At 48.6% G+C, this 26,144-nt stretch overlaps 1 long non-coding RNA gene across 2 annotated transcripts in view; it reads left to right on the plus strand.

The window, feature by feature from the left end:
• Positions 1–26,144, plus strand: part of LOC310661690 — a 129,144-nt gene that overhangs the window by 40,841 nt on the left and 62,159 nt on the right. Inside the window, exon 2 of one of the 2 annotated variants that reach the window (XR_014504067.1) lies at positions 1,333–1,466. The exons of the other annotated variant lie outside the window; for it this stretch is intronic. This is a non-coding gene — a long non-coding RNA (uncharacterized lncRNA). The remainder of the gene's footprint in view (positions 1–1,332; positions 1,467–26,144) is intronic. 2 annotated transcript variants of the gene reach the window in all.

Here is a 26,144-nt window from a genome sequence, read left to right on the forward strand (position 1 = left end):
CACACATTCTACTCATGTAAAAACACCAGGCAGTCCTCACAAATAACCCAGAGCTGCATTTGAAATAAAGGGATACATTCTACTCATGTAAAAACACACTGGTTTCCAGACCGTCCGTGGGCCGGATTGAGAAGGCGATTGGGCCGGATCCAGCCCCAGGCCTTAGTTTGCCTACCCATGCACACCATCATCATAAACTTTATTGCACTAGCCAAAGGCCATGGCATCATTCACAAAGGGAACAAAAAGAAAAGCAACAATAACCATAAAGGCATCAGGCACTGCAAATAGAATAAACTATGGTCACATCTCCTAGAAGTTATTTGTTGCATATGATAGAATAGCAGGGGGTTCTCAGGTAGAATATGCCAGCTTAAATGTCCGAATCACCTTTGCAATTGACCGCTATTTTATCTAGTTCTTTTCTCCTGATCTTCTTAGCTGCCAACGCATATAGTTCTACTTTATAAGTTATGAAGTCATTAGTATCACTCAGCAGCCATTTCACCCTTTCCACCTTCTTCGAGTGTGTTCCATTCATGAGCAGGGGTTTTATAAAGTAAAGCCTACACAAATCCAGAGTGGAATCCCTAAGGTGGCTGGATGGTGCCTTGTACTCCTTTTCCCAGCAACTCGCTGTGGGTTAAACCACAGAGCCTAGGACTTGCCGATCAGAAGGTCGGCGGTTCGAATCCCCATGACTGGGTGAGCTCCCGTTGCTCCGTCCCAGCTCCTGCCAACCTAGCAGTTCAAAAGCACATCCAAGTGCAAGTAGATAAATAGGTGCCACTCCGGCAGGAAGGTAAACGGCGTTTCCGTGAGCTGCTCTGGTTCGCCAGAAGCGGTTTCGTCATGCTGGCCATATGACCCGGAAGCTGTACACCAGCTCCCTCGGTCAATAAAGCAAGATGAGCGCCACAACCCCAGAGTCAGCCATGACTGGACCTCATGGTCAGGGGTCCCTTTACCTTTTACCTGCAGCCAAGCTGGTGCCAAATGTACTGCTCTGCTTTCCTTTGGACCATATCTGTGAGGCTGAGAGAGGGGTCTTGTCATCTGGGCAGCCTCCAGGCCACTTCAGGGCTGCTAACACAACACTTTGACATCACACACATCCCGGAGGTACGCTCCATCGTCTCTTGAGACAGGTAGACGCCAACAACAACAATATTGGCCCGTTGCTGGAAAAAGCACCAATGTTTGCCCTTTGCTTAAAGTTGCTGATGTAAGTTAGATTGTCTCATTGCCTCTCCATCGCCTGCCCCTGACTGCTTTGGCTTTCTCCATAGCTTGAGAAAGAGAAGTGATCACTCCCATTTGCTCTCACAACAGTTGATTGGCGGCGGCTGCCTGACTGAAAACATCTGGCAACTTCCATGATGGGTCCTGCAAGCAGCTGGAGCCTCACCAGCCAATGACTCAACACCACTAGGACTAGCACTAGAGGAAACTGCAGGCGAGTGAGTGTTCACTGATCGCCAGTTGAGCTCTGAACATGGAAGCAAACAGCAGCAGAAGCTGCTGTAGAAACAATGTGAAGCGGGAAGGGAAGGAACTAGATTCATAAATATCTAAAACTAGCTGCGGGGCAGTCAGGCAACTCCAGGAACAATGCAGAAGGTGAAAAACCACAGGGATCTTTTTAAAAAGCCTCCCCCAAAAATGATGTCATTGACAAATATTGTGGAGGGGGGAGTTCCTGCAGACCACAGGAAGGAGGACTTCTGGGGGGAGGCTGTATGACCCACATAGTAGCTACCCCACTTTACAGGTAGATTCCAAAGATTCAGGAACCAGCAGGCTGGTCGGCCCCCTTAACCATTTTAGTACGTCTAATGGAAATGTATGAGTATGTTGTAATCCCAGAAACCTAAACATGTCTTACCTAGAAAAATGTCAAAATGTTTATTTGGCTTTTACGCCCATAATGAACACAACACAACACAACAAAGCAAAACAAAACAAATAAAATAAAACAGCGGACTCGTACAAATCACAAGTAGTATAACACAGTTCACTACTCACAAGGACAGATATTAGCCATTCATAGGAAAAATTTAAGATTAAGATTAAAAATTTAAGGCACTACACTAAAATCAATATCTGATGTCATTATAAAAAATTCTTATAGCTATCAATAATCGGCTAACATTCCATTCCGTCTCTTATACGAGAGGACGGCTGTTAGGAATTTAGCAACCTGTAAGGTAATATAAGGATCCACATCTTGAAGAACCCAGGCAAGCTGTAGGTCCACTGGTTTGTCAGCAATAGGCTGGGTTATGGGGTTTAGTATACTAGCACGGACTGAACTGTACAAAGGGCAGATAAACATAACATGATGGAGAAATTCAGATGTTTTCATTTCACAAGCACACTTTGAAGGGGCTTGGCCCTTAGAAAATCTATATCTCAGCACGTTTGTTGGAAAGACATTGAACCTAGCTCTAATGAAGGCATAACGGTGAGATGCGGCCATAAGCGATGTTAATACCTAGAAAAAGAATTTCAGACTCCCCACTAGAGAGGACGTAATGGCATAATTTGTGAGTGGCTATTTTTCAGTAAACTAGATGCCTCTTCAGACTTTTTGCAGTTACAGGTCACAGAGGGCAACCCCAAACTTTGTCCATGTAAAACTCCCTTTGGGAGGTCTCACTTTGTGTCTTGCATCCCAACAGCATCAGCCTCCCCTGTCTGAATCATATATACAAGCACAACGATGAAGGGATGCATCAATGGACAAAAATTAATGTTTGGGGTTCTGCCTGAGCTAAATGTGGCCTAAGGATTTGGGAAGGTCTTAAGAAACGACAAGAGCTACAAATTTAAGGAAGGAAACCGTGCGTTCGGGGTGACTGAACTGACATTTCTGGGAGATGCGATCTCTGCTGTGAAAGGTTGCAAGTATTGAAATGATGTCCCAGTCCAAGCAACTCTTGGGGATGGCTGGTTATGTAAGGGAATTCATACCAAGTCTGTCATCCGGCACATGAAGGGAGCTGGGAAGCACAGCAGACCAAGGTGTGGACTTGTGTTGATTACAATTACCTTGTTAAAATCCTATAGCTACCGTAGGCTGCTTAAAATTTCTTTAGAGGCTTTACAGAACCCTTCTCTAACCTGATGCCCTCCAAGCCCTCATGTTATTCCTGCCCATTGACTATGCCGGCTGGCAATGATGGGAACTGCAGTTCAAAATATATGGAGGGCACCAGGTTGGGGAACCCTGGCTCATAGCCTGGATTTGGTGCAATGATTCTGCAGAACTGTGGTCATCCCTGAAAAACAGTGGCACACTGACAGAGGCACTGAAAGTGAAAAGGAGCCTCTTTGCCTGTCAGATAAATGACTTTATTCTGGGATTCAATGGATGATGATCAAGCGCCCAAAATACGAATTGATCGTGTCTTGCATGCTGGGTAAATACATATGTGCTCATCCATGGTGGAGGTGCTGCCCATAAGTGCACCCTCCCCTTGTTGCAACCAGAAGGGACTTGTGCAGACATAAGTAAATCATGCAGTGGAAACAATAAATTAGCCAACGATAGCCCAATATTTGTCTCCATCCATACAGACCCTGCTAGATGTTAAGAGTAGCAGCCTCAGGAGTGCAGAGAATGGCAGTTCAGGAGAGGCCTTTTTCTGTGTCGGCACTTACTGTAAATTGGGGGGGGGGGCTCCCTCCCCACTGAGGGCCAGCTAGAATCTTGGTTGTGGATCTTCTAGGGTATCCTCCTTGCTTTTGACAACTCAAGTATTTTTCTGGGACTCACATCTCTGTTTTGTTTAACTTTTTTGGAATTGTTCTTGTTTTTAGTTTTATGTTTATATTGAAACTTTATGGTGAAGGGCAGGGTAAGAATTTTTTTATAAAAACAAAACAAAAATGTGTTCTGAAACATGAGGTACGGCTGCTAGTTAGTGCAGATGTGTGGGTCAAAGAAGGTTTGCTAGGCATTGTAGACAGATTAACAAAACAATACTGTCTCTGCCTGTAGGCCTGCAATCTAACAGACATGATTCAGAAAGAAATAGGTTACCTATTTTTGAGGAAGCTCATCTTATTATATGGTACATATTAAAGAGCTAATTGTTCATTTTTTGATGACAGCTAGAGTCACAGGGATTTGTTTTTGAAGAGATCTGAATAGAGCCAATATTTCTTTTTGGTCTTCCAAAGTTTAGGAACTCACCTTTATTAGAAAAGTTTACCGACAAGCTATAATAAATTAATAATATTTTTTTATTTATATCCCGCCCTCCCCAGCCGAAGCCGGGCTCAGGGCGGCTAACAACAATAAATATGCATTTCCAGGGTACAAGTCCTGTTGTTGTTGTTGTTGTTGTTAGTCCAATAAAAATTAAAAAAAAAACTAAATAGAAGTATACAGGAAAACAAGTCAATCTGGCCACTACTGTTTCATAAATTTGCATTTCATGCCCAGGACAGAATAGCTGCTGAGACAGAAGGTTCTGGGAGACGAGGAACCAAAGTGCCTGCCTTCTCCTCCTCAGAGGTTTCTTCAGTCCCAATTTCTGGCCTGTCCAACTTGCCTTCTGGTCAGCGTGAGGGAGAAACCGTGTGGGGACAGCATGTGCCCTCTGGTCTCTCAACATCCATCCTTAGGTGATACACACGGATTCTGTGCTGGTCCCGGGGGTAAGGTACCTTGGGTGTAGCAAAGTCCACACGAAGAGGGGCAAGGTCCGAGGCAGAGTGCCGGGCGGTGAACAGGAACGCTGGAACAGGAGGCTGTGCAGGGAACAGGAACACCGGATGGTCGGGAACAGGAGGCCGAGCAGGGAACAGGAGTACCGGATAGTCAGGGACAGGAGGCCGAGCAGGGATCAAGAACGCAGGAAGGTCCGAAGCCAACAACGACGTTGCTCCCGCAACCTGGGGCCGGGCTGACTGGGCTTTTATCCTCTTCTAAGGCCAGGGGCGGTCCCGGCCCCCAGGAGCCCCGCCTCCTCTGGCCTTAAGGCGAGCACTCCTCCTGGGGGCAACCAGTTCCCTTCGCCTCTCTGCTCTAAACCTCTGCAGATCAGGAGAGGCCGAAGGGTTACTGGGCCCTGGAGGAGGCTCACCTGTGGCCACTGAGTCGTCAAGCCTCTCTGGGGCCAGAAGGGCTTCACCTGGGGCCAGCTCCTGATGCACTGCCACAGGTGCAGGCTCTTCAGCATCTAGGCCTGGCCCCAGTTCAGCCGGCCCTGGAGGCGGGGACTCCTGTGCAGGCCGGGATTCCTCTGTTTCATCCTCCGAATCGGAATCCCAGGCCATCACACCATCCCCCCTCCCAGGCCCCCCCCTCAACCGAGGGTCCGGACCCGGCTTGCCGGGGTACGTCGCATGGAACTCTCGGAGGCAGGCAGGTGCGTGGACGTTGGCCGCTGGTTCCCAGGAACGGTCCTCCGGTCCGTACCCCTTCCAGTCAATGAGATACTGCAGCTTTCCCCTGCGGTATCGGGAGTCCAGGATGCGTTCCACCTCGTACTCAGGCTCTCCCCGAACCAACACTGGCTGCGGTCGGGGACGGTTCGGGTGGAACTCGTCGGGTGGGGCCACCGGACTCAAAAGGGACCTGTGGAAGACCGGGTGAACCTTCAGGGTTGCGGGTAACCGGAGACGAAATGCCACAGGAGAGACTTGGTCTACGATAGGGAACGGGCCGGTGAAGCGGGCGTCCAACTTCCGCGAAGGTCGAGAGGGGTGGAGGTGGCGAGTGGAGAGCCAAACCAGGTCACCGACGCGAAGTTCCGGCCCCACCTGGCGGTGGCGGTCGGCCTGGGCCTTGTACGCTTCCTTGGCCTGGTGCAGTTGCTCCACCAAAAGCTGTTGCTGGGACTGGAGCTCTTGAAGCCACTCTGTCACCGCCGGGACTGCGGATGTCGGCAGCACCTCTGGAAACAGCCGTGGATGATAACCATAACTGGCCTGGAACGGGGTCTGCTGGGTGGACGCATTCACCGCGTTATTGTAGGCGAACTCCGCCAATGCCAGGTGGTCGACCCAGTCATCCTGCTGGTAGCTGCAGTAACACCGGAGGTACTGCTCCAGCACCGCGTTCGCCCGTTCCGTCTGGCCATCGGTCTGTGGGTGGTAGGCTGACGAGAGGCAGACCTCCGTCCCGAGGGTCTGGTGTAGTGCTTGCCAGAACCGGGATGTGAACTGAACGCCCCGGTCGGACACCACGCGCTCAGGTAGGCCATGCAGGCGGAAGACATGCTGAAGGTACAGCTGAGCAGTTTCCTTGGCTGTGGGTACAGATGGACAGGGAGCGCAGTGCACCATCTTGGTGAAATGGTCGGAGAAAACCAGAAGGCAGGTACAGCCACGAGACGAGGGTAAGTCCACTACAAAGTCCAACGAAACCGTGTGCCAAGGGTGCGGTGGAACTGGCAATGGCTGAAGTAGGCCGGGGGGTCGCCCGGTAGGTCCCTTGGCGCGCCGGCAGACATCACAACCAGCGACGTAGCGAGCCACGTCAGCCTTCAGGCGGGGCCACCAAAACTCTCGACTGACCAGATGGGTGGTCCGATACCGTCCAAAGTGCCCCGCTGCTGGGGCATCATGGGCCATCCGGAGAACCTCCAGCCGTAGTGGCCCTGGCGGGATGTACAAACGACCGTGGTGCATCAGAAGGCCCTGATGCAGGACCAGCCCCGGATACTGTGGGCTGGACCCTTCAGCCAGCTCCCGGAGTCGTTCCTGGGCCCAAGCGTCGACCCGCTGCTGTTCCCGCACCCGAACCTGCAGTGGCTGCGCCTCCTGGGTGGCCAGGAATGCAGCCGGAGGTAGGATCGTGGTGGGTTCTGCTTTCTGTACCGTGTCTGCGTTGTCGTCAGGTTTCCGGGACAGGGCATCCGCCTTCTGATTCTGAGAGCTAGGGATGTAGCGGATCCGGAACTGGAACCGGGAAAAGAACAACGCCCACCGGATCTGTCTTTGGTTCAGCTTGCGGGTGGTCTGGAGGTACTCCAGGTTCCGGTGGTCGGTTCTCACCTCCACCGGATGTCGTGCCCCCTCAAGATGGTGGCGCCAGACCTCAAAGGCTACCTTGATGGCCAGTAGTTCCCGCTCCCACACAGTATAGTTACGCTCCGCTGGTAGGAGCTGGCGGGAATAGAAGGCACAGGGTAAGAGTGGCGCTTCAGGACCAATCTGTTGAGACAAGACGGCACCGAGAGCCGTACTGGAAGCGTCGGTCTCCACCACAAAGGGTCGAGAGGGGTCAGGATGTTGTAAGATTGGTGCCCTCTGGAAACAGGCCTTCAACCCCTGAAACGCCTCCTCTGCCTCCTTGTCCCAGGAAAACGGCGTCTTTGGGCGCAGTAGCCGGGTCAACGGGGTGGTGCGATGAGCATAATCAGCGATGAAGGTCCGGTAGTAATTGGCGAACCCCAGGAAACGCTGTAGGTCCTTGCGGTTCCGGGGTGCCGCCCATTCTTGAACCGCTGTCACCTTCCCCGGGTCCATTTGCACCCCATCTGGAGAGAGCCGGTGACCAAGGAAGTCCACAGTCCGCTGATGGAACTCGCACTTGCTGAGTTTTGCGTACAAACGGTGCTCACGCAAGCGCTGCAGCACGGTCCGGACATGTCCCTCATGGCGAGCCGGGTCACGGGAGTAAATCAGTATGTCATCCAAATACACCACCACGTACTTGTCTAACAGGTCCTGAAACACGTGGTTGATGTAGCGTTGAAACACAGCAGGCGCGTTGCACAAACCGAAAGGCATAACCAAATATTCGAACTGCCCGTACCGGGTCCCAAACGCTGTCTTCCACTCATCCCCGGCTCGGATCCGAATCAAGTTGTAGGCCCCCCGGAGGTCCAGCTTGGTGAACACCTGTGCCCCTTGCACCCGCTCCAGCAGCTCCGAGATAAGGGGCAAGGGGTACCGGTCTGGGACGGTAATTTTGTTCAGGGCTCGGTAATCATGGCAAGGGCGGAGTTCCCCACATTTCTTCTTAACAAAAAGCACCGGCGCCGCGGTGGGCGAGGTGGAAGGCCTAATGAACCCACGCTCCAGGTTCTTGCGCAAGAAGTCCTGCAAAGCCTCGCGCTCTGGCTCTGTTAGGGAATATAAGCGACTCACTGGTAAAGGCGCTCCGGGTTGGAGGTCTATGCCGCAGTCAAAAGGCCGATGCGGCGGCAGCTGGTCTGCCCCCCGTTCCTCGAACACGTCCTGGTAGTCCTGGTACACGGCTGGGAGCGTGGGTGCTGCCTCCTCTGAGGGCGCGGCCGCCAGCGTTCCGGATTGAGCATGGGAACATGGGTCTGGGAAGTGCACGGTCCGTTTGACCCAGTCAATCTGAACGTTGTGGGCCTCCAGCCAGTCCATCCCGAGCACCAGGGGGAAGCGGGGCATAGAGGCAATGTCCAAAGTTCGCAACTCCCGGTGCTGCTGGAGACACAGGACCAGAGGCTGGGTCTCCTGAGTAACGGCACCTGAACGCAGAAGTCGTCCGTCAATCGCTTCCACCTGGACCGGTACTGGCTTGTTCCGAAGTGGCACCTGATGATGGGCGGCAAAAGCAGCGTCCATATAGGAGCGGGTTGCCCCTGAATCTACCAAAGCATGGGTGAGGATCCAGGGCCCACCTGGAGGGTATAAACGTACCGAAACCATAAGATGTTGCAAGTCCATTGGTGCGGGCCCATTCTGTACGGTTTGGGACCCCCGGTAGCTAGGGCCATCAGCTACTGGGGTTGGCGGTTTCCCTGCGGCTGGCGTTTCTCAGGGCAGGACCGAGCGAAGTGTCCACTTCCGCCACAGTAAAGACAGAGATTTCCATCCCGACGCCGCGCCTTCTCTGCGGGGGAAAGGCGTGGCCGCACTGCCCCGAGCTGCATAGGCTCCTCCGTTAAATCAGTTGTGACCGTGGGGCTGCCGGAAAAAGCTGGTGCCGTGAACTGGAAGTGTCGGCGACCCCGGGCCTGACGACGATCCTCCAACCGGTCGCCTATTTGTAGACTCCGTTGAATGAGAGTGTCCAGCGTGGTGGGGCGTTCCATTGTGGCCAACTGGTCCAGTACCTCGTCCGAAAGCCCTTCGAGATACTGGTCTCGCAGTGCCGAGTCATTCCAGGTCAAGTCCTGTGCCAACAGCCGGAACTCCGTGGTATATGTGGCCACCGTGGACTTGCCCTGTTTCAAATGCCGAATCGCCCGGTTGGCTTGACTCTCTTTCTGGGGGTTGCCGAACGCTGCCTCCAAACGATTGCAAAACCCCGTATAGTCTGCCAGCAAGGGGGAGTCTTGCCTGAGTAGCGGCAACGCCCACTTGGCCGCCTGGTCCTTTAACAAGCTAATCAAAAAGTGCACCTTGGTACGGTCGTCAGGAAAGTTCCGGGCTCGCCCCTGAATATACAGTTTGGCCTGGGCCAGGAACATGGGAAAGCTGGCCGGGGCTCCATCAAATTTCTCAGGCAAAGCCACTGGGTACTTGCCCGGAGCCGGGGCGTCGGCCCCAGAAGCCGGTAGGGCTTCCAAGCGTTGCTGAAGTGCCTCAACCGCGTCACTGAGCTGCTGCACGGTGTGAGACAAGGCCTGGTTCTCCTGGGCCAAAGCCACCAGTGCAGCCGCCTGTTCAGCCATGGCCTCTGGCTCTTCCCGAACGCACCCCGACGAAGGGGGAGTGCGGGAGGGGGCGGGAGCAAACTGTGCTGGTCCCGGGGGTAAGGTACCTTGGGTGTAGCAAAGTCCACACGAAGAGGGGCAAGGTCCGAGGCAGAGTGCCGGGCGGTGAACAGGAACGCTGGAACAGGAGGCTGTGCAGGGAACAGGAACACCGGATGGTCGGGAACAGGAGGCCGAGCAGGGAACAGGAGTACCGGATAGTCAGGGACAGGAGGCCGAGCAGGGATCAAGAACGCAGGAAGGTCCGAAGCCAACAACGACGTTGCTCCCGCAACCTGGGGCCGGGCTGACTGGGCTTTTATCCTCTTCTAAGGCCAGGGGCGGTCCCGGCCCCCAGGAGCCCCGCCTCCTCTGGCCTTAAGGCGAGCACTCCTCCTGGGGGCAACCAGTTCCCTTCGCCTCTCTGCTCTAAACCTCTGCAGATCAGGAGAGGCCGAAGGGTTACTGGGCCCTGGAGGAGGCTCACCTGTGGCCACTGAGTCGTCAAGCCTCTCTGGGGCCAGAAGGGCTTCACCTGGGGCCAGCTCCTGATGCACTGCCACAGGTGCAGGCTCTTCAGCATCTAGGCCTGGCCCCAGTTCAGCCGGCCCTGGAGGCGGGGACTCCTGTGCAGGCCGGGATTCCTCTGTTTCATCCTCCGAATCGGAATCCCAGGCCATCACAGATTCTTTGGTTGGTGGAAAACAGGAATAAAAAGAACTAGGCAGTCTTTATTTTAACAAGGCTGGAGGTTAATTTTAGTGGTGCACTGAATTAAAGGGAGCCAAATTTGGCAACTTCTTCTAACAGCTGGAAGCCATGTTCCCTCAGAGATTAAAGTTCTTCAGTAGAAGAACCACATCCTTGAATCTAAGATTGCATAAACTCAGTAGAGTAGAGCATAAGACTCCTAATCTCAGAGTTATGGATTTGAGCCCCACAGGTTGAACTTGATTACCCTTGTGATCCCTCCCAACTCTACAATTCTATGATGATATGAAACTAGTGTGCAGGTTTTCCAGTGCTTCAGAATTCTTCATCAGGCCAGGCGGTAAAACATTTGCCGGTAGTGAAGCCACGGCTGGTAGTGAAGCCACCACTGGCTGGTGGTGAAGCCACGGAGTCGGCTTTTGAGGGCCGCAGCCTGAAATGAACAAGAGAATGTCTGAAGGTTGGGTTTTCTGAAAGTAGCATTAAAATTTTGCATAAAAAATGTAAAAAATACAGGATAAATATTTTATGCCAGGATGCTTTCAGTTATGAACCAATGGTTTAGAAGAAATTCTAACACAAAAAACACAGAGTTTGAACTTCATAGTAAAGCCTCATAGGACAATGACTATTTCTTCAGATGCTGTTAAGCTTGATAGGCACAAAGTACTGAGAGGTACTCTGAGGAAAGCTGGCCTCAGAAAAGTTGGAAGCCTTTAACTAAGGCCATGTACCCAATCCTGTTTACTCTGGCTCCAGGGTGCTCCCACCACTGGTGGTTTTTTTTAAAGGAGTGTACACATGATGCTAGCCACAATCTGTATGCATTCTGTATCTATCATGCTGTTTTTTAAAGGAAATATTGTGTTGTGATGCATTTGCCTCAAACTAGCTTCACCTCCAAACTGAGGAAAAGAAAGTGTTTTAAGGTGGTAATGTGTTACTCAGAGTATTCCCACTGAAGTTAATGGTCTTAACCTGGTCGTGTTCATTCATTTCATTGGGCCCAAGCCAAATAAAACTTAATTGAAGACCACCCCAAAATGTTGGTGTGCATAACTAGCAATCCTTCATCTAAAGTTGAATTTCCTCTTTTCCTGGGCAGCTGTGTTTGTAGAATAGGCATTCACACCTGGCAGAGTTTGATAACTTGTTCTTTTTTCAAGCCTCACTCGGGCAGTTAACCAATGTAGTGGCTCACATGATGGAGTGCTCCCTCATGAGAAAATAATCCCTAGACATAGACAACTTGCATTTTAATTCTCTATGTGCAATGAATTTGAGGTGGGGGGGGGGTCAGGGCTTTTTTTCAGCAGGAACTTGCAGGAACTAAGCTCTGGCACCTCTCAGTTCAGGCGCCATTGCCATTATTAGAGAACAATGGAGGCACTCATGGCGAGCTCTGGCACTTCTTTTTCTAGAAAAATAGCACTGGGGGTGTACATACATTAATGCTGTGAACCTCCACTGCAGCCCTAATACATGTGTTTACCTAATACAGGTGTTTCCTGCTTGGCAGGGGGTTGGACTCGATGGCCCTTGTGGTCTCTTCCAACTCTATGATTCTATGATTCTATGTTTACCACTAGGTTTATTTAAGCTCTGGCAAAGCATACGGCAGAGTGCAAGTTGACTGGTTTTCACATGTTGCCATGCAATGTACCATCATCATGTCTTTGGAAGGTTCAAAGTACCCATTATAGAGTATCTCTGCAACAACAGTAGTGCTATCCTTGTAGCAGAGATCCCATTCACTCCCTGCCCACCAACAAAAATACAGTAGTACCTCGGGTTAAGAACTTAATTCGTTCTGGAGGTCCGTTCTCAACCGAGTTACCACTTTAGCTAATGGGGCCTCCTGCTGCCGCCGCACCATTTCTGTTCTCATCTTGAAGCAAAGTTCTTAACCCGGGGTACTATTTCTGGGTTAGCGAAGACTGTAACCTGAAGCATCTGTAACCTGAAGCGTCTGTAACCCGAGGTACCACTGTAGTGTCTGTCTCCACAACCTGAAGAAGATAGAAAACATAGGTCCTAATCCTTGGGAATATCCATTTCCTACATCCCTCAATTGGGAGAACTGTCTATTTCTACTCGCTGCTTCCTGTTTCTTACCAAATTACTGACCCATAAGATTACTTCTCTTATTCCATGACTGCTAAGCTTCCTCAGGGGTCTTTGTTAAATACTTTTTGAAAGTCTACGTATTCAGTGTCAACTGGATCACCTCTGTCTATATGCTTGTTGACACTCTCAAAGGATTCCAAAAGGTTAGTGAGACGGGACTTATCCTTCCAGAAGCCAGGCTGCTTCTGCTTCAGCAAGACTTGTCTTTCTGCATGTGTGGTAATTCCATCTTTAATAATGCTTTTCCACTCAGCATAATGCCTTCTACTCACTACGAAACCATTACAGTGGTGCCTCGGGTTAAGTACTAAATTCGTTCCAGAGGTCTGTTCTTAACCTGAAACTGTTCTTAAACTGAAGCACCACTTTAGCTAATGGGGCCTCCTGCTGCCGCCGCGCCACTGGAGCCCGATTTCTGTTCTTATCCTGAAGCAAAGTTCTTAACCTGAAGCACTATTTCTGGGTTAGCGGAGTCTGTAACCTGAAGCGTATGTAACCCGAGGTACCATATGTATTAGACATTAAAAGTGTTAAGTTGTGGGTGAACATATCAGATGACACAGCGATTCTTCAAACAGATCTTTATTTGTAAGCTGGAACAGAACTGAACGGCAAACAGCTCAACTGGCCTGCTTTTATAGGCAGCCGGCTGTCAACATTGTAGCAACAACAACACAGGGTTTCCCACCTAAAATGACTGACATGGACTTGAGTGAAAACTATATACACGATACTCCTGGTGGCCAGGGTGAGGACTTCAATACATAACAAAAACATTTCCACTGAGTGTGGAATATGGAATCAGACCAACTAGCTGAGTGTGGCTCTGACAGACAGCATTTTCTCATACAGAGAAGGGTGTTTCCCAGATCTGCTATCTGAGATATTATAATTTAGGTGGTCGCTATTGCAGTACACTTTTGAGGTTTTGGTTTACACCGTGGGTAGGCAAACTAAGGCCTAGGGCTGGATCTGGCCCAATTGCCTTCTAAATCTGGCCCACAGATGGTCTGGGAATCAGCGTGTTTTTACATGAGTAGAATGTGTCCTTTTATTTAAAATGCATCTCTGGGTTATTTGTGAGGCGTAGGAATTCGTTCATTTCCCCCCCCCAAAAAATATAGTCCGGCCCCCAACAAGGTCTGAGGTACAGTGGACCGGCCCCCTGCTGAAAAAGTCTGCTGACCCCTGATTTACACTTTTCTTTAGCAGATATTATTTTTCTGGTTGTTTTAGTATGTGGGGTTTTTGTAAGTGACCCTTTTAAAATAATAATTGGGGGGCCAGTTGCTTAGTATCTGAGCTGCGTCTCATGCCCTGTTTGTCATTTTGCACCACTTAGAACAAATCCCAGCTGGCGAGAATCCTAGTCCTGTGGACTGTGAGTCATGGATATTAAATAACCATCATATGAGCTGCTGTGTGTGGCTGGGGGTGGAGGGGCTGGAGAAAGGTATGTCACTGTAGTGTTGTACAGTATCTTATCACAGAACAGCTTGTAGAGAACAGATAATTAACATAAAGGCACAGCTCAGGTTTATTTTAGGCACAGCACGGAACAAGGATGCTGCCGAGAGAAACCAGTCTTAGTTTGGAGGAAAATTAGGGTCTGCGGTCTCCCCAATGATCCGTGTGGCCATTTTCAATTTAACAAGCCGGGGCGTCATGCCCAAGAAATCTCTCTACAATAGCAGATATTTTACTGAGGACGGAATAAGCTAGTTTTCACGAGAATGGCATTTTCTGAATGATGTTTGCATGTTGTTTTTAACAGCCTGAGTAGCTTCCTATTTCGCCAGTTGTGTTGGACTATTGCACTTCACTTTCCCCCATGGAAATAGATACACTGCACACCATCAAGCTATTGTATTTTATTCCTCATTTTGTGCGGTTTCGCAAGAAATTGGGAGTTTTTCTTTTCACTGTTGTAAGGCAGGGATAGGGGTAACTAGATCTGATCAGTGGGCTGGATCCTTGCCTACTCAACGCTCATGGATCAAGCTTGACAAGGCCAGCCAACTGTAGATCATCCGGAGTCACAGTGGTGTCACTAGAGCCTGATTTGGCTTGCAAGGGTCTTCGGAGTGTTCTACATGGCCCAACCATCTGCTGATGGTCAAGTCCTGCAATGCCCCTTGCAAGGCACTTCAGAAGACTTGTCAGTCAAGCAGAGCAACACTTTGGGGTAAGCTGATCAACAGTGCCTACAAGCCCCCTTCAGTCCTTACCTGCCCTGCACTTGGTGTGATATAACTCAGCAGGTACAGGTTATGTGATTCGGCTTGGCCGAAATAACCCTGTGGGCCAAATGGAGAGGCTCCGTAGGCCTAATCAGGCTCATGGGCTGCAGGAGAAGCCCCTCCCGCAGCTGGTGCCTCTGAAAAGCAGGCTTCTTCCCCTTGTTTGCTGATGGGAAGAAAGAAGCCTGGTTTTTGCAGGCACCAGGTATGCCAGGAGTTCTCCTTGGTGCTGCAGATGTTCCCTAAGCAAAGCCAGCCCTCACTGCTCATCCGCTAGTAGATGGTGGAGGCAGATACCTTGCTCCAAACAAAGGAACAATTCAGAGCTCACTTTAAGCTCCCAACAGTTCCTTTGAAGCTATGTCTGTACCTGCCCCACACCTAAAGTCCTAAAGGAGGCACGAGGGCTCCAGGACTCTGCCAGAGTAGGGCATGTTGACTTCTTCCATTTTCAACTTTCAAAAATGAGTGGTGCTGAAAAGTCGTAACATGACAGGAATTCAAAAGATATTTTGGTTAAATCGAAATAATTTAGTTTCGCTTGGTAAGTAAAATGTGTGTAGAGTTGCATAGAAATAGTTTAAAATGATTGCCAAGTCCTTGCAGTTAAACAATTATGTTGTTGTTGTTGTTATTGTTGTTTCTTATTATTATTTAGCATTACCTAACATTTTCAGAAGGTAAAATTAAAATTCTTGTTTTTTCAAGCTAAATGTTGTCCAATCACAAAAATAATAGCACCCAAAAACGTATTTTTAGGACCCCCTCACTGAAAAGAATTGCAGAATTTAATTATCACCTCCTAAATGACACGCCCTACTGCCAGAGCCCTCGTACCTCCTTGCAAAAGCCAAAGCCAGGTAAGCCCATGATCGAAGCTTTGTACAGGTGGGGGAGTAAATGAAGGGAGGGTGGCTTTCCTCCCCTCTCTGTTTATTTTTTTATTTCCCCTCCCCACAACACAAAGCTGTGATCACAGAAGTAAAACAACAAAACAAGCAAGCTACCTGGACCTACACCTCATTCCATATTCTAGAAGCGAATAAGCTGGGAGAGGGAATAATTTTCTCTGGAAATCTATATTGTGACCCTTGTCAGCAGTCCCATGTGGCAACTTTAAGGCCAGCTAATTCAGGCTTCATGCTTATTAGGCAGCAATCCCCATCGAATTCAGCCAAATTCTATTTTTAAGTAATGTGTGCCACAGGGCCAACCCAATAATGTTGGCACCTGAGGAAAACTACAGGATGGCATTCCCTCTCCCCACAAGGGAAAAAGGGGTGAGTGAATATCTAAATCAGGAACGGGGTGGGGTGGTGGTGGAATAAAGTTCTACATCTTCTGCCCCTGTGGATCCTGCCCCCTTGTCTCCTAGGTGGCCCAGCCCTGTTGTGCAATGATCCCATAATAGAAATTGTGACAGCAAGGGCACATTCTGAACCAAGGTAAGGCACCCTGGGGTTAAGTATTTCTAAGACTGCAGTGTTTAAGTGTCTACTGTTCCTTTGCAAAGGAGGAAGATAAGAAGGGAACGAGAAGCAACTGTGACAGCAGGGACCCATTTGAACCAAAATAAGACTGTATTCAAATCTAAGTTAGATGCTAAGTATCGTATTTTTCGCTCTATAAGACGCACTTTTCCCCTCTTAAAAAGTAAGGGGAAATGTGTGTGCGTCTTATGGAGCGAATGCAGGCTGCGCAGCTTTTGTTGAAACCAGGAGAGCAAAGGGATTGGTGCGCACCGATCCCTCTTGCTCTCCTGGCTTCGCTTCGCTGGAGAGGCGCTGCGCAGAGAGGGAGAGAATATTTTTTCTTCTTATTCTCCCCCTCTAATATTAGATGCGTCTTATGGTCGGGTGCGTCTTATGGAGCAAAAAATACGGTATTTGTCAAAGTGCAATGCTTAAGTGTTCACAGTAACTTTACAAGGGAGGAGGATGAGGAGAAAGCCAAAACAACTTGGTTGAGTCTCCGTGACCTCTTTGGCCGTGCCAGGTCTGGCAGCCACCAGCCATCACTGCATATAAAAACCGTTATGAGAATTATAAGGTCCAAAGTATAAAATAAATGAATAAATGTACCAGGCTAACACATACATAAATATATAAACCACATGTCTGAAACAGTACAGGAAGAAAAGTTCTGAAACCATTTTGTCTCTCCCAAATTGACCTCAAATATTCCTCTGCAGTTTGGATGGAAATGGGAAAACCTGCCTTAAGGGCACATTTAAGATATGAATAGGGTGAGCCTGTGACCTGGACTCAACAATTAAGTATTTATCATCACAAAAGAATAGCCAGACTCTCCAGATAAACCCATCAACAGGTTTCCTGCCAGACAGAATTCTGCTGTAGACCACCCCTTCTGTGATGTATGTATGATGAATTGGGGGGTGGTCTTGGGCTGCAGGGTGGCAATTTCAAAAAGTCTATATAAGGCCGTGCGCACCGTTGTTCTGGGTTCCTCCACCCTCATGCATGTGGTGAGTGAGGACCCTGTTGCAACAGTTAATAAAGATCAGGCTTACTAGCTGCTTTGCTTCTCAGTAGTCTCTGGTTGGTCTCTGATTTTCTCCTACCAACAGAGAACCTACAAAAGGACTCTGTATGGGCTCTTGGGTACCCCATAAGGGAAAAGGAGCAGTTATTTTCTTATAACAAAACACTTGGTTATTTTGCAGGGCTAACTTGGCCCACACTTTCTCAACCATAGCCCCACTCCCTACAGTATGGGTGTGAGTTTTATCTGCATCGGCATTGACAAAGTAATTTTTAAAATGTTTTTCAAATGCATAAAACATGTATGAAATGGTCAGAGGCAGTAATGTTTCTGAATACCAATTGCTGGAAACTGCAGGAGGGGAGACTGAGGCCATCAGGCTCTTCTTAAAACCTTAAAATGTGAGTTGGAAAGATTATGAACTCCTCTCTTTGAGGCTACCTTTTGCTTCTGGATTGACAGCTACACAAAAATCCTGGAAACAAATGAATTGTTTTCTACAGGGCAGCAATCGCTTTTCCATCAGGGAGGACCAGCAGAAAAAGCTTAAAAACAAATCAGGAATGTCCTTCTCTAGAACTTAGAAAATGGGTGTTTTCACTCTAGCCTTTTCTTTGTCTAACATTTGGCTGGAACTGTTTTCCATAGTGTTAATCATTGCTATGACTTCATTCATTGATTGAAAACATGGAAAGGTGAGAGCAGGCTAGTTTCTCACAAAACAAATGTGAATAGTACCTGCACATTTTGTCTCCTATCTCAGATTCTACAAGTGCTATGGGCTATTTTAAAAAAGAAAAGGAAAGAAAGCTGGGAATCTTGAGATAGTGGCTCACCCAAATCTGCAATTGTCCCCCTTGCCCTCTTCCAAGCTTGTGGGCACCCTCGTTCTTCTGACTTCCAGTAAGGTTTTCTCTTAATGTTCTGATTTAAACTATCTATTGTTGGTTTTACACATGAAAATACTGCATATTGGTGCATGCCACCCAAATCTCTGAATGGTGCAAGATTGCAGAGGTTCCAGGCATTTACCCAGGGATTGTGCTTTCAGGAGGGACGCGGGTGGCACTGTGGGTTAAACCACAGAGCCTAGGGCTTGCCGATCAGAAGGTCGGCGGTTCGAATCCCCGCGACGGGGTGAGCTCCCGTTGCTCGGTCCCTGCTCCTGCCAACCTAGCAGTTCGAAAGCACGTCAAAGTGCAAGTAGCTAAATAGGTACTGCTTTGGCGGGAAGGTAAACGGCGTTTCCATGCGCAGCTCTGGTTCACCAGAAGCGGCTTAGTCATGCTGGCCACATGACCCGGGAGCTGTACGCCAGCTCCCTCGGCCAATAAAGCAAGATGAGCCCCGCAAGCCCAGAGTCGGTCACGACTGGACCGTGATGGTCAGGGGTACCTTTACTTTTACCTTGTGCTTTCGGGAATGAGGCACAGTGGGGTGACTTTATGATATATAGTTTATTTACACATATATACAACCTGAGCCTAGGATGGAGGTGTTCACGGCATTAACACACCAAGAAGTCCTTTCTTCCCACATAGCTGCAACTTTGGATTCAAGCAGAAATGAAGCATTGCTGTTTCTTTCTCCTGCTTGCTGCTTTACTTCTGAGTCGCATCACTGTCTTTTTCTGGCTACCAGCCAGTTGAGGGAAGGGGCTCCACACATCTGCAGTCTCGCACAGATCCACTTTCCTTTGTTTCACTTAATGGCCCATCACCCAGGCGATCACCTGGATATTCTGCTCATTGTACTTCAGGCTCCAGCTTCCAGGACACTGATCTTAGGGTGTTAGAAAGTGCCCCCTTGATGTCTGGGCTTGGGTTCCTCCTCACAAGCCTGGCCCAGCTACTGCCCAGCAAATCCAGGGTTAAATTTATTAAATTATTCAGTTTAAATTCAGATAAGCAGAAATTACAGATAAGCACTGGGGTTATGCTATAATAAAGAGGGTCAGTCTTTTTGCATCTGAAAAAGAAAATGATGCCATACTAGATGCAAATTAGTCTCATTAGTCAACCAAAAAATAAAAAGATGATAAAGAAGCTGTTAAATGAAGACCTAACACGGAAAATGTAACCTTAAAAAAACCACAGAAAAATCTGTATAATTCCATAAGCAGGGAGGGTCATAGTGAGCTGCCAAGTGAGGCTATTGAATTACCTTTACTGCAGTTATTTAAGTCACCCATCTGGTAAGGGTAACATGAGGATAAAAAGGGCTTTGTTATGAATGGAATTGAACTGATCTAACTTACTTGTAGGGGACGCGGGTGGCGCTGTGGGTAAAAGCCTCAGCGCCTAGGGCCTGCCGATCGAAAGGTCGGCGGTTCTAATCCCCGCAGCGGGGTGCGCTCCCGCTGTTCGGTCCCAGCGCCTGCCAACCTAGCAGTTCGAAAGCACTCTCGGGTGCAAGTAGATAAATAGGGACCGCTTACCAGCGGGAAGGTAAACGGCGTTTCCGTGTGTGGCTCTGGCTCGCCAGAGCAGCGATGTCACGCTGGCCACGTGACCCGGAAGTGTTTTCGGACAGCACTGGCCCCCGGCCTCTTTGAGTGAGATGGGCGCACAACCCTAGAGTCTGTCAAGACTGGCCCGTACAGGCAGGGGTACCTTTACCTTTTTAACTTACTTGTGGACCTTCCTACACCAAATGGTCGTTTGGGTTCAAATGCCTTGCACAGATTCAGTTATTTTTCACAACACTAATCTCTGCAATCACAAGGTAATGATTTTGCTTGGAATAAGCCTATAACAAGCACCCATACAGATGGAGATACCCTCACTAAAGAGGCAGAGAAAAGGGTCCTCCCCTTCTCAGCATGAGCTTGGGCCCTGCGTTTCTGTTGTGCTGAGACAGCAGGAGACAAAGGGTTGATGTAGATAACCTTAGGAAGCCATGGTGACTTGGGCAATGGTGGCAACTGGAGCAAGAAGAATGTGGGACACAGGAGCTCCTGATCGAAGCTGCGAAACCAACTGCCTGTGCCAGGAAGAAATTGCTTAAAGAGGCTGCCATGAGCTATAGGAGCCAGTTAAAAGAACACCAAAATGCTTCTTTCACTCCGCCTTGCCTCTTACCTGTTGTTGGCATCTGTCTGTCTCAAGAGGCAATGGAGCACGCCTCTGGGGCTGAAGTCAAACCACTGGAGAATCACAGCCCCTGCTGTGGCGGCAGAGACCGGTAACTTATAACTGCTGACTCCCATGCTGTTTTTGCTGCATTAGCAACACCCGTGTGGTGTAGTGGTTAAGAGCCGTGGACTCGTAATCTGGTGAACCGGGTTCACTTCCCCACTCCTCCACATGCAGCTGCTGGGTGACCTTGGGCTAGTCACACTTCTCTGAAGTCTCTCAGCCCCACTCACCTCACAGAGTGTTTGTTGTGGGGGAGGAAGGGAAAGGAGAATGTGAGCCGCTTTGAGACTCCTTAAAGGGAGTGAAAGGAGGGATATCAAATCCAAATTCTTCTTCTTCAAAGTGGCCTGGGCAGTGTGTATGGACATCCTGGGCTGCCCCGCCCCAGTATTCAAAAAGTATATAATATAATATAATATAATATAAATAAGGAATATTTCTGTCTGGAATGAATAAGGTCGCGCTCACCTGCAGAAAGGATGGTGGGATCTGAACTCAGTGCTCTTTTCCAGAGCCAAGAGAGGGAGCAGAAAATTTTGCACTGCAGAGCACTAAAAGCCCATTAGTATTGCAAGGGTCAGGTGGGGTCAGCAAAACCCATCTTGCTGCGAATGTGGTACTGTCTACAACATGCTTGGTTTTATACTCCAGGGTACCGGTCCAATCCGCAGATTTGTAACTGAACAGATTATTACGATGAAGCCACACATCTCTCCTCCAAAGAAAACTCACCATATGAAGGTTGTGCTGAATTTCTTGCCGCTTTGGAAAAGGTAGAAACAAAACAATAATGAAGAGGGGTTTTTTTAAAATTAAAAACTCATGCCATATATTGCAAGGGGGGAAAGCCAACATTACCATTAGTTTTTCCCATAAACGCTACATAATGTAAGGGATGCAATCCTTGATTTTTTTTTAGGAGGGAGGGGGGCAATCCTCAGCTATTCATTCAAGTTTAGTAGCTCACTACCCATATGTTCAAATATAAATGCCAGTTCTTGACATCCTGACCCACACTTTCAAAATCCCATCTCACTCTGCATAACCAACAGACTGAAGCCAAGGCAGGGCTGTGCAGTTAGAGGCAAACTCCCTTCTCCATGGCTGGGATCTTAAGGGATAGGTTTAGCCCTCACCTCCTCAGGTCTATGATGCACCTTCCTTGGTCCTCCCATATAAGAGAAGAGCTGCCTGTTTACTCCTGTGGAGGAAAGTTAAAAGATGTGCTTCAGGGTGTGCTTGTGGGGAAGGGGAAACTAAATGGCTCTTTGCCCTGCTGGTCCAGGCCACGTGGGCAGGATTGTACAGCAAGGCACACCCTCCACCTCCAAGGGCCTTGCAGAACACAAGTCCTCTCACCGCACATGAATACGCATCAGCCATCTAGCATTTTTCCAGCATCCAGAGCCCACCACCATGAAAAGCAAATCACAGAACTCTGCACAATACTTAGCTCATTAATCTAATCTTCTGCCCTCCCTTCCCATCAAGGGCACAATGAGAGGGGAAGGCAGCTAAAGAGGCTCCATGTTTTCTCTGAATACTATCCTGTGATTTCGAATACTTTGTGCTAAATCTTGCTTACCATAATTGCATGAATAGCTACAATGAAATCAAGAGGCATGGTTGCATTGTGGTTTCATGTGGGTCAAACCCCTTTGAGAATAGCATTATTTGCTCTGTTTTAACAGCTCCTGGGCAACAGTGCAGAGGCCGAGGAGGTATGAGAAAATCACAGCAAATAAGAAAAATGTACTCAACCATACAATATTGCACAACAGAGATATAGTTTCAAGAAATGGGATGCTTTATTGCCTTCCTTATTTTAACACATTCTCCTGTACCTAGAAGTTGTGGGGTTTATCCATAAAATTTAAAGCAAAACAGGAAGCCTTGCCCCACAATGCGGCAGAAACTAGGTTGAAAAAGATTTCCAAACAAATTTCCTTCTGCTAGCATTGTTGAACTGTACCATGGTATTTTTTAAGGGACGCTGGTGGCACTATGGTCTAAACCACAGAGCCTAGGACTTGCCGGTCAGAAGGTCGGTGGTTCGAATCCCCGCAACGGGGTGAGCACCCATTGCTTGGTCCCAGCTCCTGCCAACCTAGCAGTTTGAAAGCACGTCAAAGTGCAATTAGATAAAGAGGTACTGCTCCAGCGGGAAGGTAAAACGGCGTTTCCGTGCGCTGCTCTGGTTCACCAGAAGCGGCTCAGTCATGCTGGCCACATGACCTGGAAGCTGTATGCCGGCTCCCTCGGCTAGTAAAGGGAGATGAGCATGCAACCCCAGAGTCGTCCACGACTGGACCTAACGGTCAGCTGTACCTTTACCTTTACCATGGTATTTTATTCTTACATTCACCCTGAAATGAGTGATTAGAGGTTGCAGGAGGTTCCAGGATGATCACCGGAGGCTAATGGGGATTTCTGCAGTACAAGGTTTTGCTTAGTCCTGGATTTTCACAGAAGGCAGAGTCAGGCCCCTGTCTCTTTCAGATCCTGTTCCAACCTTGTCAGTCTATAGTTCTCTTTCACACTATAGGCACCATCTCTAGGCAGGGAAAGGTTGAAGAGAGACATGCTCCCTTCCAGAGGGCTCTCTGGCCATTAGCTCTTTTGGGGCATCTTTTTAGATATGCAAAGGCCCGTCCTCCCAGCCAAGAGTCATCTCTTGGACTCAACTTGTCCAATTAGTCAGATCGCTGTAGCAGTCTCTTTTTCTACAGCTGTGAGATCATAGGGCTGGAGGGGACCCCAAGTGCCATTTAGTCATAACTACGATATGATGGCTACCTAGGTGTGTAATAAGAAAAAACCTATCTGAAATAGTTGCAGGTGCCTGCCTGTACCTTGGTAAAATTAATACCTCTGGATGCAAACGGGATCCGTTCCGGAGCCCCGTTCGCATCCTGAGTAGAACGTAACACGCGTCTGCGCATCTGCGCGTGCATGGGCCGCGTTTTGCCACTTCCGCACATGCGTGTGATGTCATTTTGAGCGTCTGCACATGCGCGAGCGGCGAAACCCGGAAGTAACGCATTCTGTTACTTCCGGGTTGCTGCAGAACGTAACCTGAAAACGCTCAACCTGAAGCATATTTAATCCGAGGTATGACTGTATTAAAAACTACGGTAGCTCAGATTCTTGTGCTTCGTTTTTTTAAAAAAAATCTCCCCCACCTCCTTCCAACTTGTTATTTCGAGGGTATTTCTTTGCAAAGTCTTTGTCCCTCTTCCGTGCAACCAGATGACAAAAAGAGAAGGGGCTAAAATAAGGAATGACACGTTGACCCTCCCACTCCAGAACTTTGAGCAGAAGGGGGATTTTATTTCTTCCTGGAGGGTCCAACCCCTTTTCCTTGATCCATACAAGTTAATGGGTGCATGTGTTGACATTTCTCTCCTGGGGGTGGAAGCAGATTCCAGTGCACTGGGATTCCATAATGGACTCTCCCAGTCCACACTGCCTGGGACAAATGTACGAATTGGATCAATGGAAGCCACACAAGGCCAGATTCCTTGAACTGTGCCAGCATTTACCTCAGAGGTACCACTCTTCTGAGTTTACAAAGGTACATCCAGATGCATGGGCGAGTGGCAAGCTAATGTGGCTTCTACCACCACATGCATAGAAAGGAACATAGCAATGCCCCGTGTTGATCACTTTCAGGGACCACCATCACTGTCAGGGAGATTTGATGGGGGGGATATGGCTGACCCCGCCCCAAACGTCATAATGTACAGCCACCTCATAAAGTGGTACGAGTTGTAAATACTAGTTTTTTAAAAATAAAATCTCCCCAGTCCAATTCCATCCTGTTTTTCCATGAACTGTGCAGTGCAGGCATTCAATTCAGCAGGCCTTGTAGTTCTCCTAATAACCTGTGAACCTTCCTGAATATGGAGGGTAATCCATGAAATGTAGTTCAAGAAGGCCTCTTTTCTTGATTTCATCCCTTGAACCGTTTCCATGGAATGCTCTCCATATTCAGAAAATTTTACAGGTTGCCAAACTGTCAGCTAATGCTGTAATGAATGGTTCTAATTACATTCAAGTAGCAGAGAGCATTGCCATTTTAATCAAATCTGATCCTAGCGAGCTATTTGGCAGAAGCACAAGAGAGAGCCCAAAGAAAGCACAGCCAAACTGTGAGTAACCTTTTTATTCTAAATTCTGCCTGTCAACAGACTGAATACTCAACTGCTTTGAGAAGGCTTGGTTTTGTTTTTGAAGTAGATTCTGTGGCTTCACCATAAATTACCCTAAACTGCTCAAAAAAACTCAAATATTAAAGATTAACTGGCTAGGCCATTGCATCACAGAATCAGTCAGAACACTAATCCATCTTGTGTGGTGTCTTTCCTTAAGGTAGCTTGCCAAAATTTCTTCGGCTTGCGTATGGGGCAGTTCTGCTTTGCCCCACCAAGCCCAATGGAGCCCACCAGCTGTCCATTGCAGCCAGTTACAGGTTTCTTAAATTGTATGCCTTTGCTGTCAGTGGCTATAAAAAGATAGCATAAATCAATCTTCTCACAAAAGGTAATTCTGGTGCATCATTTCCGCAGGCAGACAACAGTAGCAACATTCTTGTGGGTGGCCAGCTAATTACTTCTGAAAGCTTCCAAGAAAGAGGAGCATGTTGACAATGACTGCTTTTTGTTCTCTGTTGTATTCAGTTCTCAGTATACGCAAATACTTAGATGGGGTGGTATCCAATGAAGTAGTTCTGGCTGTGTGGCAGAACCTCTGCTCCTTCTCTTCTCCTCATAAGCCCCCTAAATATGTTGTGGGTTTCTCCCCACACCACAGCAGAACTGGGGAGGGCATGGGGGCCAAATGAGGAGAGGAGAGGGCAATTGTTTGGGGAAATTTTCTGTTGAATCCTGTTAACTTTGAGTTTGAGTTTTGAGGCATTAGCAGGACCTAGTCCTTAACAGCACCCCGTAGTTCAGAGGAAAGGGGGCAGGGCAAAGTTGGAAGAGGGCAGTAAGAATATGACGGGAAGTCACCAGAAAGCTCTCTTTGAGAAATACAGGTGTCCTCAGTGGTGCAGAGTGACTTCCATCAGCTTCGGCTGGTGGTCCAGTGGCACCCCATCTGAACAGGGATGTCCTAACATCTGTGGCCTATGCTCTGGTACCAGCTAGGTTAGATAACCACAATAGGTTATATGTGGGCTGCCTCTGAAGACAGTTTGGAAACATCAACAGCTGAGTTGCTCAGTTGGCCAAGACAAGTTGGGCATATAGCACCAATCCTGGCTACATGGCACTGGCTGCCAATTAGTTTTAGGACCCAATTCAAAGTATTGGTCTAACCTATAAAGCCTTACACGACTGAGGACCTTAATACAGTGGTACCTCGGGTTACATATGCTTCAGGTTACATACGCTTCAGGTTACACACTCCACTAACCCAGAAATAGTGCTTCAGGTTAAGAACTTTGCTTCAGGATAAGAACAGAAATCGGGCTCCGGCGGCGCGGCGGCAGCAGGAGGCCCCATTAGCTAAAGTGATGCTTCATGTTAAGAACAGTTTCAGGTTAAGAAGAGACCTCCGGAATGACTTACGTACTTAACCCGAGGTACCACTGTACAATCCCATAGCTCAGTGCATGAGACTTCTAATCTCAGGGTCCTAGATCTGAGCCCCAGGTTGGGCAAAAGATTCCTGCCTTGCAGGGGGTTGGACTAGATGACCCTCGTGCTCCCTTCCATCTCTACAATTCCATGACCCTGCGCTTGTCCTCCAAACCCCTTCTCTGTGTCCCCCTCCCCACATGCACCCCCCAGGCA

This window comes from Podarcis tiliguerta, assembly GCF_965153285.1.
Source record: "Podarcis tiliguerta genome assembly, chromosome: 13".
NCBI lineage: Eukaryota > Metazoa > Chordata > Lepidosauria > Squamata > Lacertidae > Podarcis > Podarcis tiliguerta.